The sequence below is a fragment of the Scyliorhinus torazame genome, unplaced genomic scaffold (assembly GCF_047496885.1).
Source record: "Scyliorhinus torazame isolate Kashiwa2021f unplaced genomic scaffold, sScyTor2.1 scaffold_182, whole genome shotgun sequence".
Taxonomy (NCBI): domain Eukaryota; kingdom Metazoa; phylum Chordata; class Chondrichthyes; order Carcharhiniformes; family Scyliorhinidae; genus Scyliorhinus; species Scyliorhinus torazame.
Window position 1 is genome coordinate 284,277 of NW_027307909.1, and position 9,417 is coordinate 293,693.

Below are 9,417 nucleotides of genomic sequence, written 5' to 3' on the forward strand. Positions count from 1 at the left end.
CCCTCCCCAGCAGCCGCGGTCCCCCTCCCCCAGCAGCCGCGGTCCCCCTCCCCCAGCAGCCGCGGTCCCCCTCCCCCAGCAGCCGCGGTCCCCTCCCCCAGCAGCCGCGGTCCCCCTCCCCCAGCAGCCGCGGTCCCCCTCCCCCAGCAGCCGCGGTCCCCCTCCCCCAGCAGCCGCGGTCCCCCTCCCCCAGCAGCCGGGGTCCACCTCCCCCAGCAGCCGCGGTCCCCCTCCCCCAGCAGCCGCGGTCCCCCTCCCCCTCCCCCAGCAGCCGTGGTCCCCCTCCCCCAGCAGCCGCGGTCCCGCTCCCCCAGCAGCCGCGGTCCCCCTCCCCCAGCAGCCGCGGTCCCCCTCCCCCAGCAGCCGCGGTCCCCCTCCCCCAGCAGCCGCGGTCCCCCTCCCCCAGCAGCCGCGGTCCCCCTCCCCCAGCAGCCGCGGTCCCCTCCCCCAGCAACCGCGGTCCCCCTCCCCAGCAGCCGCGGTCCCCCTCCCCCAGCAGCCGCGGTCCCCCTCCCCCAGCAGCCGCGGTCCTCCTCCCCCAGCAGCCGCGGTCCCCCTCCCCCAGCAGCCGCGGTCCCCCTCCCCCAGCAGCCGCGGTCCCCCTCCCCCAGCAGCCGCGGTCCCCCTCCCCCAGCAGCCGCGGTCCCCCTCCCCCAGCAGCCACGGTCCCCCCCCCAGCAGCCGCGGTCCCCCTCCCCCAGCAGCCGCGGTCCCCCTCCCACAGCAGCCGCGGTCCCCCTCCCCCAGCAGCCGCGGTCCCCCCCCCCCCAGCAGCCGCGGTCCCCCTCCCCAGCAGCCGCGGTCCCCCTCCCCCAGCAGCCGCGGTCCCCCTCCCCCAGCAGCCGCGGTCCCCCTCCCCCAGCAGCCGCGGTCCCCCTCCCCCAGCAGCCGGGGTCCACCTCCCCCAGCAGCCGCGGTCCCCCTCCCCCAGCAGCCGCGGTCCCCCTCCCCCAGCAGCCGGGGTCCACCTCCCCCAGCAGCCGCGGTCCCCCTCCCCCAGCAGCCGCGGTCCCCCTCCCCCAGCAGCCGCGGTCCCCCTCCCCCAGCAGCCGCGGTCCCCCTCCCCCAGCAGCATTGTCTCGGGTCGGACAGTTTGATGGTGCTGTTTATTTGATGTGTATATAATGTTTATTTGGGTATGTTTTCCCTGAGATTGCCTGTCCTGCCCGCTCTTCCCGCGGGCAGGGTGAGGCAGCGCCCGCCGCTGGCATCGGCCTGGAGCTGGGACACAACAAAGCAAAACAGACCAGAAGTAACTGATGGACAAAACAAAATGTGGGGAGTGCCCCAAACCGCGGGTGGAGCACAGCCCCAAGAGAACAGGAAAAGAGACCAAACCTCACCCAATACCCGCCCAATGAAAGTGTGAGAATGGGGGTCAGTCCGGCAGCCCACCCCCTGCGGGGCCCAGCCAGCCCGGAAAGCTTCGAGTGTGCCCGTGGGCAGCGCCTGCCCCCGCTCCAGGGACCCCCGGCCGCCACCCAGCCATTCCCCCGGCACCCACAGCCCGGCCCTCCGCCACCCAGCCCTTCCCACGGCACCCACAGCCCTCCGCCACCCAGCCCTGCCCACGGCACCCACCGCCCTCCGCTCCGCCAGCCACCCGAATGGAGATTGGCGGAGGTGCGGATTCCTGAGCAGCGCCTCCCTTACGACAGCCGCCACTCCTGACGGGGGAGAGCTGCGGCGCCTGGAGACCGTGTTCCAGACTTTGAGGAGGTCCTGGTACAAGACGGGCAGCGCCAACAGAGAGTTCCGAAGACCCTGCTGGTCCACAGACAGGAGCCGCACGTCGTAGTTCAGGCCGAGCCCCTGGGGGGAGAAATCCGTCGCCAGGGCCCCACCGTGGGGGAGGCTCAGCGTACAGGTAACGCTGCAGAGTCTGAGGGTGGAAAGTGGCAGTCTGGGTGCGGAGGCACACCAGCGCCTGACCGCCCTCCGCCATCGGGAGACTCCAGACCTCCGCAGCGACCCCGTGCAGTCGATTGTCCCGGAGGAACCGAAGCCGGGCTCTCTGGATGGTGGGACAAAGCCAGGGGGGGGAGTCAGTGACCAGCCGGGACCACAGCATGGAGGCGATCAGCTGGTTTATGACGAGAACTCGGCCCCTGGGGGACAGCACTCGGAGCCATCCTGTCCAGCGTCCCAGGCCAGCGGTGACCTTGGTCTCCAGCTCCTGCCCGTTCGCCGGCCAGGCTCCCTCTGCCGGGCAAAGATGGACTCCCAGGTCGAGGCTGTTGGTCCGACTCCAGCTGAAGGGCCCGAGCTCCTCCGGGAGGGGGTCCACCTGCCACGGACCGACCAGGAGTCCGGAACATTTGGCCCAGTTGATCCGTGCGGAGGACGCGGCGGAGGAGACAGCTTGGCTCTCTCGCATCCTCCGGGGGTCCCCGGGGTCAGTGACCATGAGGGACACAGAGAGCGAGGGACACAGAGAGTGAGGGACACAGAGAGCGAGGGACACAGAGAGCGAGGGACACAGAGAGCGAGGGACACAGAGAGAGCGAGGGACACAGAGAGAGTGAGGGACACAGAGAGAGTGAGGGACAGAGAGCGAGGGACACAGACAGAGTGAGGGACACAGAGAGAGTGAGGGACCCAGAGCGAGGGACACAGACAGAGCGTGGGACACAGAGAGAGCGAGGGACACAAAGAGCGAGGGACACAGAGCACGAGGGACACAGAGAGCGAGGGACACAGAGAGTGAGGAAAACAGAGAGTGAGGGACACAGAGAGAACGAGGGACACAGAGAGTGAGGCACACAGAGAGCGAGGGACCCAGAGAGCGATTAACACAGAGAACGAGGGACACAGAGAGTGAGGGACACAGTGCACGAGGGACACAGAGAGCGCGAGGGACACAGAGAGCCCGAGGGACACACAGAAAGGGAGGGACACAGACAGAGCGAGGGTCACAGACCGAGGGACACTGAGAGAGCGAGGGACACAGAGAGAGCGATGGACACATAGAGAGCAAGGGACACAGGGAGCAAGGGACACAGAGAGAGCGAGGGACACAGAGAGAGCGAGGGACACAGCGAGAGCGAGGGACACAGCTAGAGCGAGGGACACAGAGAGAGCGAGGGACACATGGAGGAAGAGGGACACAGAGAGAGCGAGGGACACAGAGAGAGCGAGGGTCACAGAGAGCAAGGGACACAGAGAGCGAGGGACACTTAGAGAGTGAAGGATACAGAGAGTGAGGGACACACTGAGAGAGTGTGGGACACAGAGAGCGAGTGACACAGAGAGCGCGAGGGGCACAGAGAGCGCGAGGGACACAGAGAGCGAGGGACACAGAGAGAGAGCGAGGGACACAGAGAGCGAGGGACACAGAGAGCGAGGGACACACAGAGAGAGCGAGCGGCACAGACAGAGCAAGGGACACAGAGAGAGCGAGGGACATAGAGAGCGAGGGACACACAGAGAGAGCGAGGGACATAGAGAGCGAGGGACGCACAGAGAGAACGAGGGACACATAGAGCGAGGGACACAGAGAGCGAGGGAAACACAGAGAGAGTGAGGAACACAGAGAGTGAGGTACACAGAGTGCGAGGGAAACAGAGAGAGCGAGGGACACAGAGAGTGTGGAACACAGAGAGCGAGGGACACAGAGAGAGCGAGGGACACAGAGAGAGCGAGGGACACAGAGAGAGTGAGGGACACAGAGAGAGTGAGGGACACAGAGCGAGGGACACAGACAGAGCGAGGGACACAGACAGAGCGAGGGACACAGAGAGAGCGAGGGACACACAGAAAGGGAGGGACACAGAGAGAGTGAGGGACACAGAGAGCGCGAGTGACACTGAGAGAGCGAGGACACAGAGAGCGAGGGACACAGAGAGCGAGGGACACAGAGAGCGAGGGACACACAGAGATAGCGAGGGACACAGAGAGTGAGGGACACACAGACAGAGCCATGGACACAGAGAGAGCGAGGGACACAGAGAGCGAGGGACACACAGAGAGAGCGAGGGACACAGAGAGCGAGGGACACACAGAGAGAGTGTGGGACACAGAGAGAGTGAGAGACACAGAGAGACTGAGGGACACAAGGAGAGCGAGGAAAACAGAGAGAGCGAATGACACAGAGAGCGAGGGACACAGAGAGCAAGGGACACAGAGAGTGAGGGACACAGAGAGAGTGAGGGACCCAGAGGGAGCGAGGGACCCAGAGAGAGCGAGGGACGCAGAGAGTGCGAGGGACACAGATAGTGAGGGACACAGAGAGAGTGAGGGGCACAGAGAGTGAGGGACACAGAGAGCGAGGGACACACAGAGAGAGCGAGAGACACAGAGAGTGAGGGGCACAGAGAGAGTGAGGGACACAGAGAGCGAGGGTCACAGAGAGCAAGGGACACAGAGAGCGAGGGACACTTAGAGAGTGAAGGATACAGAGAGTGAGGGACACACTGAGAGAGTGTGGGACACAGAGAGCGAGTGACACAGAGAGCGCTAGGGACACAGAGAGCGCGAGTGACACAGAGAGCGAGGGACACAGAGAGTGTGGAACACAGAGAGAGTGTGGGACACAGAGAGAGCGAGGGACACAGAGAGAGCGAGGGACACAGAGAGCAAGGGACACAGAGAGAGTGTCCCGCCAATTTTATCCCCCCCTCAAATTTGCCCCCCGGCCAAAATTAATACCCCCCCAAATTTAAACCTCAAATTTGCCCCCCCCCCCCCCCCCCCGGCAAAATTATTTCCCCCCCCTCATTTTTTTTCTACAAATATTCCCCCCTCCAATTTGCCCCCCCGGCCGAAATTATTTCCCCCCCCCAATTTTATGCCCCCTCAAATTGCCCCCCCCCTCAAATTTGCCCCCCCTCAAATTTGCCCCCCTCAAATTTGCCCGCCCCTCAAATTGCCCCCCCTCAAATTTGCCCCCCTCAAATTTGCCCCCCCCCTCAAATTTGCCCCCCTCAAATTGCCCCCCCTCAAATTTGCCCCCCAGCCAAAATTATTTCCCCCCCAATTTTATGCCCCCTCAAATTGCCCCCCAGCCAAAATTATTTCCCCCCCAATTTTATGCCCCCTCAAATTTGCCCCCCCCTCAAATTTTCCCCCCCCTCAAATTTGCCCCTCAAATTGCCCCCCCCTCAAATTTTGCCCCCCTCAAATTTGCCCCCCCGGCAAAAATTATTTCCCCCCCCCAATTTTATACCCCCCTCAAATTGCCCCCCCGTTATTTTTTTTTTCTGCAAATATTCCCCCCCAAATAATTTCAACCCTATTATACTCCCCTCCCCCCCACACATTCTTCCCCTAAAATATCCCCCCTGGATAAAATACATAATCCTCGGGTCAGGTTGGTTGTTTACACATTTTATTGCCAATGTAGATACAGAGCTGGGGGGGGGGTTCCGTTCGCCCCCTTACAAAACCCTGACCCACATGGGGAGAGTTTAAATGAAATGAAGGTGCAAATCCACTATTTAATTTATTAAACACACCAGACCCCTCCTGCTCCCCACTTCTCCTTAATCCCTTCCTGAGGCTACGTCCCCTCCTGCCCCTTAATCACCTGAGGCTACGTTCCCTCCTGCCCCACCTCCTTAATCCCTTCCTGAGGGGGTGTTCCCTCCTGCTCCCCACCTCCTTAATCACCTGAGGCTGCGCTCCCTCCTGCTCCCACACTCCACCTCCTTAATCACCTGAGGCAGCGCTCCCTCCTGCTCCCACACTCCACCTCCTTAATCACCTGAGGCTGCGCTCCCTCCTGTTCCCACACTCCACCTCCTTAATCACCTGAGGCTGCGCACCCTCCTGTTCCCACACTCCACCTCCTAAATCACCTGAGGCTGCGCTCCCTCCTGTTCCCACACTCCACCTCCTTAATCACCTGAGGCTGCGCTCCCTCCTGCTCCCACACTCCACCTCCTTAATCACCTGAGGCTGCGCTCCCTCCTGTTCCCACACTCCACCTCCTAAATCACCTGAGGCTGCGCTCCCTCCTGCTCCCACACTCCACCTCCTTAATCACCTGAGGCTGCGCTCCCTCCTGCTCCCACACTCCACCTCCTTAATCACCTGAGGCTGCGCTCCCTCCTGCTCCCACACTCCACCTCCTTAATCACCTGAGGCTGCGCTCCCTCCTGTTCCCACACTCCAACTCCTAAATCACCTGAGGCTGCGCTCCCTCCTGTTCCCACACTCCACCTCCTAAATCACCTGAGGCTGCGCTCCCTCCTGTTCCCACACTCCACCTCCTTAATCACCTGAGGCTGCGCTCCCTCCTGTTCCCACACTCCACCTCCTTAATCACCTGAGGCTGCGCTCCCTCCTGCTCCCACACTCCACCTCCTTAATCACCTGAGGCTGCGCTCCCTCCTGCTCCCACACTCCACCTCCTTAATCACCTGAGGCTGCGCTCCCTCCTGCTCCCACACTCCACCTCCTTAATCACCTGAGGCTGCGCTCCCTCCTGCTCCCACACTCCACCTCCTTAATCACCTGAGGCTGCGCTCCCTCCTGCTCCCACACTCCACCTCCTTAATCACCTGAGGCTGCGCTCCCTCCTGCTCCCACACTCCACCTCCTTAATCACCTGAGGCTGCGCTCCCTCCTGCTCCCACACTCCACCTCCTTAATCACCTGAGGCTGCGCTCCCTCCTGTTCCCACACTCCACCTCCTTAATCACCTGAGGCTGCGCTCCCTCCTGCTCCCCACCTCCTTAATCACCTGAGGCTGCGCTCCCTCCTGCTCCCACACTCCACCTCCTTAATCACCTGAGGCTGCGCTCCCTCCTGTTCCCACACTCCACCTCCTTAATCACCTGAGGCTGCGCTCCCTCCTGTTCCCACACTCCACCTCCTTAATCACCTGAGGCTGCGCTCCCTCCTGCTCCCCACCTCCTTAATCACCTGAGGCTGCGCTCCCTCCTGTTCCCACACTCCACCTCCTTAATCACCTGAGGCTGCGCTCCCTCCTGCTCCCACACTCCACCTCCCTTAATCACCTGAGGCTGCGCTCCCTCCTGCTCCCACACTCACCTCCTTAATCACCTGAGGCTGCGCTCCCTCCTGTTCCCACACTCCACCTCCTTAATCACCTGAGGCTGCGCTCCCTCCTGCTCCCACACTCCACCTCCTTAATCACCTGAGGCTGCGCTCCCCTCCTGCTCCCACACTCCACCTCCTTAATCACCTGAGGCTGCGCTCCCTCCTGCTCCCACACTCCACCTCCTTAATCACCTGAGGCTGCGCTCCCTCCTGCTCCCACACTCCACCTCCTTAACCACCTGAGGCTGCGCTCCCTCCTGCTCCCACACTCCACCTCCTTAATCACCTGAGGCTGCGCTCCCTCCTGCTCCCACACTCCACCTCCTTAACCACCTGAGGCTGCGCTCCCTCCTGTTCCCACACTCCACCTCCTTAACCACCTGAGGCTGCGCTCCCTCCTGCTCCCACACTCCACCTCCTTAATCACCTGAGGCTGCGCTCCTCCTGTTCCCAACACTCCACCTCCTTAACCACCTGAGGCTGCGCTCCCTCCTGCTCCCACACTCCACCTCCTTAATCACCTGAGGCTGCGCTCCCTCCTGCTCCCACACTCCACCTCCTTAATCACCTGAGGCTGCGCTCCCTCCTGCTCCCACACTCCACCTCCTTAATCACCTGAGGCTGCGCTCCTCCTGCTCCCACACTCCACCTCCTTAATCACCTGAGGCTGCGCTCCCTCCTGCTCCCACACTCCACCTCCTTAATCACCTGAGGCTGCGCTCCCTCCTGCTCCCACACTCCACCCCCTTAATCACCTGAGGCTGCGCTCCCTCCTGCTCCCACACTCCACCTCCTTAATCACCTGAGGCTGCGCTCCCTCCTGTTCCCACACTCCACCTCCTTAATCACCTGAGGCTGCGCTCCCTCCTGCTCCCACACTCCACCTCCTTAATCACCTGAGGCTGCGCTCCCTCCTGCTCCCACACTCACCTCCTTAATCACCTGAGGCTGCGCTCCCTCCTGCTCCCACACTCCACCTCCTTAATCACCTGAGGCTGCGCTCCCTCCTGCTCCCACACTCCACCTCCTTAATCACCTGAGGCTGCGCTCCCTCCTGCTCTCCACACTCCACCTCCTTAATCACCTGAGCTGCGCTCCCTCCTGCTCCCACACTCCACCTCCTTAATCACCTGAGGCTGCGCTCCCTCCTGCTCCCGACACTCCACCTCCTTAATCACCTGAGCTGCGCTCCCTCCTGTTCCCACACTCCACCTCCTTAATCACCTGAGGATGCGCTCCCTCCTGCTCCCACACTCCACCTCCTTAATCACCTGAGGCTGCGCTCCCTCCTGCTCCCACACTCCACCTCCTTAATCACCTGAGGCTGCGCTCCCTCCTGCTCCCACACTCCACCTCCTTAATCACCTGAGGCTGCGCTCCCTCCTGCTCCCACACTCCACCTCCTTAATCACCTGAGGCTGCGCTCCCTCCTGTTCCCACACTCCACCTCCTTAATCACCTGAGGCTGCGCTCCCTCCTGCTCCCACACTCCACCTCCTTAATCACCTGAGGCTGCGCTCCCTCCTGCTCCCCACACATCCACCTCCTTAATCACCTGAGGCTGCGCTCCCTCCTGCTCCCACACTCCACCTCCTTAATCACCTGAGGCTGCGCTCCCTCCTATTCCCACACTCCACCTCCTGAATCACCTGAGGCTGCGCTCCCTCCTGCTCCCACACTCCACCTCCTTAATCACCTGAGGCTGCGCTCCCTCCTGTTCCCACACTCCACCTCCTTAATCACCTGAGGCTGCGCTCCCTCCTGCTCCCACACTCCACCTCCTTAATCACCTGAGGCTGCGCTCCCTCCTGCTCCACACTCCACCTCCTTAACCACCTGAGGCTGCGCTCCCTCCTGCTCCCACACTCCACCTCCTTAATCACCTGAGGCTGCGCTCCCTCCTGTTCCCACACTCCACCTCCTTAATCACCTGAGGCTGCGCTCCCTCCTCCTGCTCCCACACTCCACCTCCTTAACCACCTGAGGCTGCGCTCCCTCCTGCTCCCACACTCCACCTCATTAATCACCTGAGGCTGCGCTCCCTCCTGTTCCCACACTCCACCTCCTTAATCACCTGAGGCTGCGCTCACCTCCTGCTCCCACACTCCACCTCCTTAATCACCTGAGGCTGCGCTCCCTCCTGTTCCCACACTCCACCTCCTTAATCACCTGAGGCTGCGCTCCCTCCTGTTCCCACACTCCACCTCCTTAACCACCTGAGGCTGCGCTCCTCCTGCTCCCACACTCCACCTCATTAATCACCTGAGCTGCGCTCCCTCCTGTTCCCACACTCCACCTCCTTAATCACCTGAGGCTGCGCTCCCTCCTGCTCCCACACTCCACCTCCTTAACCACCTGAGGCTGCGCTCCCTCCTGCTCCCACACTCCACCTCCTTAATCACCTGAGGCTGCGCT

The 9,417-nt window shown here is 62.5% G+C and overlaps 1 long non-coding RNA gene across 1 annotated transcript; it reads right to left on the reverse strand.

The window, feature by feature from the left end:
- Positions 1–5,309: 5,309 nt before the first annotated feature.
- LOC140405648 (uncharacterized) lies at positions 5,310–6,669 on the reverse strand. Its single transcript, XR_011938735.1, has 2 exons — positions 5,525–6,669; positions 5,310–5,491 (listed from the first exon to the last, which is right to left on the reverse strand). It is a non-coding gene; the product is annotated as an uncharacterized lncRNA (long non-coding RNA).
- Positions 6,670–9,417: the final 2,748 nt, after the last annotated feature.